Consider the following 9,052-nt stretch of genomic DNA (forward strand, 5'->3'; position numbering starts at 1 on the left):
GTCTTAATAAACTCCTGCTTTCTCACCATCCCCCACCCCCATCCCCCACCCCACCCAAGACAAAATCCTTTTAATGAATGATACAAGAAATGGCAGGTGGCTACTTGGAGAAAAAAATGTCAAATAAACTTATTGTTCTGGCTTCCAAGTGAACCTCCAAGGAAGATATTTTGATTTAACAGATCCAAGACCAAAAAACACCACATCTAATGATTCCCATATTCACAAAGATTCTATCAGGCTATAGTCAAGCAGTTAGCCTAAGATATAGAATGTATCAGACTTTGAAAATACAGAGAACATTCTCAGAAGTTCTAGAATTGAGTCTCAGCTCCTCCATGGATGAAATACTTAGCCACTTAGCCACTTAGTTTATTGCTCTCAAAAAACACCCCCATGGGTGTTTTGAAATGCTACAAAGCCTTTACAGCAGGTATCAGTTTGATAACTACTCCCTTGCAGACTTTTCAGCTACCTACAATGGTTTTGGCTTCAAATTTTGAAGGATGTTTCTAGCCATTTTTAGGTTAAAATATATAGCAAACATAAGTTCCCATATCTGTTTTCTTGGCTGGATTAGAATTCAAAAATTCAGAGCTGGAAACTATTGATCATCAGGTTCAGTCTTCTCAGTGTCCAGCTGAGGACACTTCAGACTGAAGTTTACTGATTTATAATCTGGTGTGTGGTTGACAGTTGGGGTTTCAAAGTCAGATGAAAGTGGGTTTGAATTCCATCTCTGCCACTTCTCAGTTGCATGACTTTGAGCAAATTACATCAGCTCTCTACAAATTTCATTTGTGAAGTAGGGACAGATATAACACTGTCTTATAAGATCATTGAGATAATTCATAGAAAGTGATTGGCACTGCTCCTAGCATATAGTAAACACTCAATCAAATTCTAACCCTTATTAGTGCCAATAGGCACTATCTATCACATCGAAGCAAAGCACAACCTGACCTCCTGGCTCTGACTCCCACTACCCTGCCTCCCAGAGATACTAAATTGTAATTAGAGTTAAAAGACTGCAAGAAGATATTGCAAATGGTCAAGTTGGGAAAAACAGTATAGATTTTACAGCAGCTCTAAGAAAACGTTTCTGGTTTATTGCCATTAGTGCTACATTTGGGGTGAAGGAAATCAAAATTGTTTTTTTAAACATCCAGTTGATCTAGATAATTAATTAAAGTTGATCTGAATATCCAAAGAAATCTGGCTGTTATTATCCACTAGACATTCGTAAATCTGTTATTATTCTGCAACTATAAAGTAAAACTCAACCTAGCCTGTTTTTCAAATAAAACTGATGAAATGGAAGAAGTCAAATGACTTTATGTCTTCATAGTCAGTGTTCTGAGCTCTAAGAACAGTCTATAAATTATGAAAGTGAATTGGGCTGAGCCTAAATTTATCTCTGAAGGTGAAACGGCTAAAGCTGGCTTGAATATTCAAACTGTTTTGAATGTTATAAACTCTGGGCACATAAAATATCTATGCCAGGCTCAGGGCATTTCACAGTATAAAACTTCAATAAACAACAAATTAAAAGTCACAGAATAGAATGACCATCCCTGTCATTAGAGTTCTGGTAGTACAACTTATACATATTTCTTTAAATAAATGTTTAAAATGTAATTACAAACGATTGCTCAAATGTTCTCCCTTATTGTTCTACTTCTGCCTCCAGACAACTAAAATCCTATTATTGTACAAGTGATTTCATTTGGTGTGTGACCTAGGGACAGTACATTAAGGAAATATCATCAACAAATTAATTTACAAACACTTTGAGAAAACAGACCACAGTAAATGCATCCATTCTTTGTCTAAGACTGAAAAGCCAGAGACATAGCGAAGAAGTGATTAGTTAATTTTAGTAGGGTTTTTATTTTCTCTCCCACAATGTTTTAATCATCACATTGAAAAAACACAGTTGAATCCATCCTGTTATATGTGTGCATCCTAGCCACAGACAGAGGGGTGAAGGTTGATCAATGGGCAGAAAGAAGGTGGGTTCTGTCTCAGATCAACAACTGGCTAGGGTTGTAGACAAATCATGGGCCTTGGATTCACCATCTCTGATTGGTTCTTCTTTGTATGATATTAACCTGGCATGAGTCGTAAACAGTACAAGTGCTGCCTACCTATCCAAATAGTGCTTTCCTGGTAGCAAAACTACTGGACATTCCTCCCTAAGGGTCATAACTACTTTTGTTTAGAAAGAGTTATCCCGTTGGTCACTGCTAGCCACATTCTGAAGTCTTGCTGTGCAGCTTAAAATATTTTAGCATTGCCTTCTGGTTCTCCCCAACAGCACTAGTTCAAATACAAGCTCCACAGTTTATTTGCCGACTGATTTTGGGCAAGATATTTAACCTCAAAGAGCCTAAGTTTCTTCATCTATTAAATGGGAGAACAATGTCAAACCCATTGGGCTGTATGTGAATTAGAAGAGTTTATGTTCAAAAAGCACTTAATCTGTTTCTGCCATCAGTGCTCGGATTTTTTGCCCCATAAATGTTACGTATTATTATTATTGCAGTGACTTTGCTTTGTATTATTCTTCTTATTCTTTTGGAATCATAAATACATATACCACTCAACAGCATTACGTTACTCGTAGGACGTTTCTTATTTTAGTGTTAAGCACAGGTTGCATGAAATATTCATGAGTGTGTGTATTCAAGTAGGTGGATGGGTGCAAAGTTCAAAACTGTAATGCTGCGCCTTCTGGATACCTTTAGCTCTGTCGATGTTTAACAATATTCCATCAGCCATCTTCCTTCTCTCCCATAAGCCCCTGCTTAGCACTTCTCAGATAATATGCTTCATGGTAGCAGAACTCAGTGCCAGTTTTTAGCTTTGAATCAATGGAGCAATCTGTTTCTTCAGATTTATCATCCACCCCAAGCACAATATTGACTTCCCTGACAGTTTAGAATAACCAAGTTGCAGCTCCTGGAAGACTTTCTTAGGAATTTCCAGGGATATTGAGAGCCAATGAATTTGAAGCATTTCTCAAGATGCCAGCAGCAGAATTCTCTAGATTCTATCCATGGTCCTTGGGATAACCCCAGGCACAGGCATGGAATTTTTTTCCTTTTTTTTTTTTTTTTAGGAACAAGTTCTTACTCTGTTAGCCAGGCTGGAGATCAGTGGCACAATCATAGTTCACTGCAGCCTCGAACTCCCAGACCCAAGTCATCTTCCCCCCATCTCAACTTCCTGAGTAGCTGGGACTGCCCATTATGCCCAGCTTTTTTTTTTTTTTTAAGATATGGGGTCTTGCTATGTTGACCAGTCTGATCTCAAACTCCTGGCCTCAAGCAATCCCTCTGCCTTGGCCTTCAAAAATGATGAGTGTACAGGTGTGACAGGTGCTGTGAGTACAGGTGTGACCTTCCAAAATGATGAGAGTACAGGTGTGTTTGGAAGGCATAGAATACTGAAAAACAAAAACAAAAACAAAACCACCAGTTCCATAAGCCTATCTTGTTTTTCTGGTGATGGTCTCTGAACCTAAAAGGTTAAGTAGTATGTGACCAGCCACATTATCATGAAGTTACCTTACATTCTGCACCAAAGTCAACTTCTGCCATGGTCTAACCCTGCTAATGAAAGAGACCGATGATAATCTTGGGTAAACTCAGTGATTAACCACTCCCAGAGGTACATTCCTTGTTTTGAGGAATAATGTTCCCTTTCACCTTGGAAAGTGGAAATGAATTAGAAAAAAAATTGGCCATGCAACCACTTTGTTGTATATGAGTTCCAAGAATTATCTTATCAATAATAACTAGAGGGAGGCTATAACTGCCTTAGATTCCCAGGACTGGTGCTCAGAGAGGAGGGTTCTCATTCCTAACTTATGGACGACAGTGACCTTTTGAAAAGTACCTGATCTATAGGTTTATAACACCACCACCACCATCCCTTGCTTAGATATAACTAACAAAATCATCTAACCAGGCCAGCACTGCTTCTGGTATGACAAAAGGTGTGTAGAAAAACATAAATATGGAACTAATCATTAATTTTACTCACTAATTTGCTCTGGAGTTGGGGGACTCTCTGCACTCACTCATATGATGCCTGATTTGTGTCTCCACCTATTATTGCTCTAGTAGTGAAATAATATTCATTCACAGGGTAACTTTCTTCCAAGAGCTGTAAGCGCTTTATTAAATTGCATCGTGTTAGAGCTCAAGCAATCCACTTAAGCTCATAAATAGTCTTATCTTCCATGTTAGATATGGAGAAAGTCAGTCATGAAGTGATAAACCAAACAGCACATGGAGACAGAATTGAGACTCTAGGCTCTTGAGTCAGGATTTTCTCTACAATATATGTAACTTTTCTTGACGTTCCTAAGCCATGTTTCCTTTTGGCAAGCACTTAAAGAATAATACATACTCTGATACACACCTGCAGGGGATATTTTCCAGCCTCAAATTTGTTCCTCTTTTCCTTCTGAGCACCATTGATATTGAGAAGACTCTTGTATTTCTACGCAGAAGACTTTTTGTTGCACTTTAATTTCTAGAATTTTTTTGTTTTCTAAATATGACTATAGTGCAATACTGAACACAGCACTAGTAAACTCATAGTGCTTTTAATTAATATCCTTCCGCTCACCCACCCCCCACTGAGAATTATTGCAGTAAACTACAGAGCTCTGTTTTCAGCCTATTTATATACATATAGTTAGGAAAAAGAAAAACATCAAAAGCAATTGTGTTCGATTGAAAAGGAGAAACATTAATGTATTAATACTATTTAGATAGACATTTTTTAAGAGCAAGGGGAGAAGAGAATTGGCGAGAACTGGCTCTTCCAAAATCCAAAGATATCCTTTTTCCTCAGTTTCAGAGCTGAATGGTTTTGGTCAATTGACTCTTACCTCTGTTTTGGAGATAGTACTTTATTTTGACTTTTTCTAGGTTTCTGAAGTCTATTGCTTTGACAAACAGAGCAATCTGAAAACTGATTATTCCTTGACTTTAGAGCCATTGTTGGTGTGTCAGTGTTTTGACCCCTGAAGGCAGTTGGCATGAGTCATCAGTAGAGAGCCCAGATGTGGAGGAAAGGGCTTCATCCTCTTGATACAAGTTTTTTTTAAAAAAAAAAAAAAACAAAAACATTTCTCTGTGTTTGAAGGTATTTTCTAAATTCCATGAAGGTTAAATGGCATAAAATTGAATGTAGAATTCTCACACTCACCTAAAAACTTCCAAATAGAATATATGAGGAAAGAAGCCTGAAATTACAACTTAGTTTCAGTTTTAGCCTTCTTGATATCAGCTTTATCCAAGCCTTACATTCTAAGTATATGCCCTCTTTATAACCCAGGATATGTAAAAATACAGCTGGTGTTCAAGTTGATGAGGTTGATTAGATCCTTAAATACAAATTGGTGGAATTGTTTTTCACACTCTATATATTCACCAATCCCTCTAGGATTAGCTGTTTATATTATAATGATGCCATTTGACTTATTTTTATTTATTTAAAACTAAATACCATGATAATGTTTTCTGATGAATGACTTTTTAAACAGATCTGTCCATCAGTATTGTACTATATATTCTACATATTACACAGTCATGATAGAATCAGTGTGAACATTTAAGAATCTCTTTCAGCCGGGCATGGTGGCTCAAGCCTGTAATCCCAACACTTTGGGAGGCCGAGGTGAGGGGATTGCCTGAGCCCACGGGTTCGAGAACAGCCCGGGCAACTTGGAGAGATTTCATTTCTACAATAAATCAAAAAATTAGCTGGGCATTGTAGCGCACATCTGTAGTTCCGGTTACTTGGAAGGCTGAGACAGAAGGATTGCCTGAGCCCAGTGGGTCGATGCTGGGGTGGCCGTGAGCGTGCTACTGCACTCCAGCCTGGGCGATGGAGTGAGACTCCAACTCAAAAAAAAAAAGAACCTCTTTCATTTGGTCTTTTTGATTTTGGCAGGGTCTCAATGAAAGCACAGACTAGTTCACATAAATTGCTGAATGATTTTCGACTTTTATGCACATTACATAAGAGACAGGATATGTACACAATCATATGATTAATCCATATACACGAACCAATAATTGTGACTGCTTTACTCAAACTTTCCTCAGATGGATAGCATGAATAGAACTCTGTACACATCTCAAGGCAGATGACAGAACTGTATTGGTCCCCTTGAATTTGTTTCTCACCATAAAATATAGTCATCATGATGGATGAAAGAAGGGCAGCAGTGCAAAAAGCTAGCAAACCAGCACTTTTGATGGTTCAAGTGCTCCTCTTGAATGCTTAAAATTTACTAGACTACAAATATTTCAACAAGTGACTACAGAGACCAAAAGTTTCAGAGTCTGATGGTATTCACAAATCTGTACCACTAGACCAGAATAAATTTTCAAATGGACTTATAAATAAAAATCTTCAAGTATTTATTTTACAAGGAGAGGAGAGGAATGGGACAAAATGAAGCATCGTATATTTACATGAATTTGACTGTAATTTGCTAGGCTGATTACTTATAGGAATTTCACATGGATATCTTGGGACATAAGAAAGCTACACAATGCTAGAGGGCTGAACTCATTTAAAGACTACATTCAGTCTTGAAATTTGAATTTAAAATGTCTAACCCTAAGATGTTTCTATCATCATGACCTTAATAAAAATAGATTTAAAACATCACCACAATCGTTTTGCAACTTGGAGAGCTCTCTTCATTTCCTTCATTTAGACATGCACCTGTGTGCTCAGAAGGCTTCCGCTTAGCATGTTCCCGGAACCAGGCTACCCAATTTGGCCCACCTATTCACATGGGTCCTCGAGAGGAAAATCTGCCAGCCCACAAATGTCCTTTTTACAGAAAACCTCTATGGACTTCTACCCAGCAACTATCTATATGAACAACCCCTTCTATTGATCTTGTATGTTATGGTAATGCTACATTAGCATTTATTTCTCTGGATACATATTTAAACAGAAATTTCTTTCAAGCTAGTCATTACCTGGTAATGCTGAATCAATCTGAAGAGTGTATTTCTTGAACAGCTTCAGAAAATCTGGTGAGAGTTCCCCTTTGCACAGTGAGCATTTCTCACAGCCTCAGGCTCATGAATGGTTACCTGAGATCTTGAAACAAGAAGACAGGCACAAATGACATCGGATGAGTCAGGACAGCACTGACATGGACTGGTTCTCAAGTCAGGAGAAAGCATGCAATTGGAAGATACTATCTAGGATGCTTGAGGTGGGGTTGATCTGGACTAGATAAAGATAGATCAGATAGATAGACAGATAAGCCTTCAGGCACACACAATCACTTCAGTGTTCTCCAGATTTAAGTTTAAACATGAGGAGAATCTTAACTATCCTGAGAAATTAAGAAATAACTGAATAACTGATCTTACCAGTTCTTTGCTGGGGAGATGATTTTTGTAAGAGTATCAGTAGGTCGGTTTTTAAAAAATCAGAGTCAGATATTTTTAATATTTTAAGTGCCAGATTTTGTATAATTTCAGAAAGTATTCCCTCTAAAGTAACACACCAGCAGTTAACTCAAAAACAGACTAACTCGGTCTTTCTCTGGAATACACATTCTTTCTCACAAGATTTGAAATAACCAACTGCCACTTTTTCTCTGAAGACAGTTTTTCTTTAAAGGGCCACGTTTAACTGCACCTTTTCTACATGAATGTATGCTTGCAGATCTCATCATCTTCTATATTTAGAGAGATGAGCTTTCCGAAGGAAGATAGGCAGCCAATAAGGAGGATCTCATCAAAAGAGAGGTGAGTTACTATGGTTACTTTTCAGGAGGTTTGGTAACAGTGAACGGCTGCTCCTGGCCAAATGGACCCTTTCCAGAGGAGGACCTAAAAAGAATGCTGCCCTCCATACGTGTTGATTCAGTTAGTCGAGACCACTTTGTCATTTTCTTCTTAACCACAGGCTTTCCACGGGCGCTTGCTGCCTCCAGCTCTCCCAGCCTCACATAGGCAGCGAAGTCAAAGGAAAAACAAGGAGGGTCGAAAACTTCCAAACATTAACCTAACAGCGATGAGCAGGGGAATCCTAGCCCAAGAATCCATCCCGAGATTTAAAAAATTGTATACAGAAATCAAACCAGGTTGTTTGGGACCAGCAGCTGGTCACTTTTCAATGGCTGGGGGCTGGGTGGGATTCCGGAGCACGTCCCTATCCACCCCCTCAATGAAGCGAGGCCTTTCGGAGCCCCAGAGAAGGGCACCTGGCTGGATGGGTCCAGACATACCTTGCAACCTGGGTCCACTCACCCGATGGGGCGCGTGCACCTGTTTGGTAAAGGCGCGGGGATCGGCGCTCACTCCTGCAGTCGCGGCGCTGTCACTCTCCACTCGGGCGCTGACAGCGGCGGCGGCGGCAACTGCAGCTGGGCTGGCAGCCTGGCTCCTGCAGGTCGGTGCTCCGATCTCTGAAGCGCGTCGCGCTCGGGGCTGGGAACGCTAGGCGGGCGCGCAGCTGCTCTCGGCTCGCATTGGACCAGAGGAAGCAGATGTTATCCGGTTGCTAGGAGCGTTGCTAGGAAGCGATGACGCCCCTCCGCAGCTCGCGAGCAACTTTCCTGCGGGTCGGGTGCGCCGGCGGGGGCTGCAGGGAGCACGATTGAGCGCAGCAACGCGGAGGGGCGCGGACAAAGAGCCCCCGACAGAAGAGTCTCGGCTGCGCGCGCCTGAGTTGGATCCCGGAGAGTGGGCTGGGAAGCTGCGGAAGGGTGCCAGGCGCCGACCCGGCGGGAGATGGGCGGGGTCCCGGGGCGGGGTCCCGGGGCGGGATCCCTCGCTGAAGGCCCTAGCTGGGTGTTCCGTACGGAGACCGAGTTTGGGGACAGGGGTGGGGGCGACACTTTCAGTGACCAAGGAAGCAGCGGGATTTGGTGAGTGTTTTTTCAGACCCCCGACACTTTCACTGGGATTCTCTTCGCCTTGGAGTAGGTCCCTGAGAAGGGGAGAGCCGGAGGGTGTGTGTGTGTCCCTGAGAAAGGGAGAGACCGAGGCGCGCGCGC

General features: G+C 41.0%; 1 long non-coding RNA gene across 1 annotated transcript in view; it reads right to left on the reverse strand.

Moving 5' to 3' along the window:
* The window catches only part of LOC103272918, an 11,650-nt gene extending 3,114 nt beyond the window's left edge, over positions 1-8,536 (reverse strand). Inside the window, exons 1-2 of the long non-coding RNA XR_505156.1 lie at positions 8,282-8,536; positions 7,017-7,140 (exon numbers count right to left, since the gene is read on the reverse strand). This is a non-coding gene — a long non-coding RNA (uncharacterized LOC103272918). The remainder of the gene's footprint in view (positions 1-7,016; positions 7,141-8,281) is intronic.
* Positions 8,537-9,052: the final 516 nt, after the last annotated feature.

The sequence above is a fragment of the Carlito syrichta genome, unplaced genomic scaffold, assembly GCF_000164805.1.
Source record: "Carlito syrichta isolate Samal-C Ts95f unplaced genomic scaffold, Tarsius_syrichta-2.0.1 Scaffold313381, whole genome shotgun sequence".
NCBI classification, from domain to species: Eukaryota; Metazoa; Chordata; class Mammalia; order Primates; family Tarsiidae; genus Carlito; species Carlito syrichta.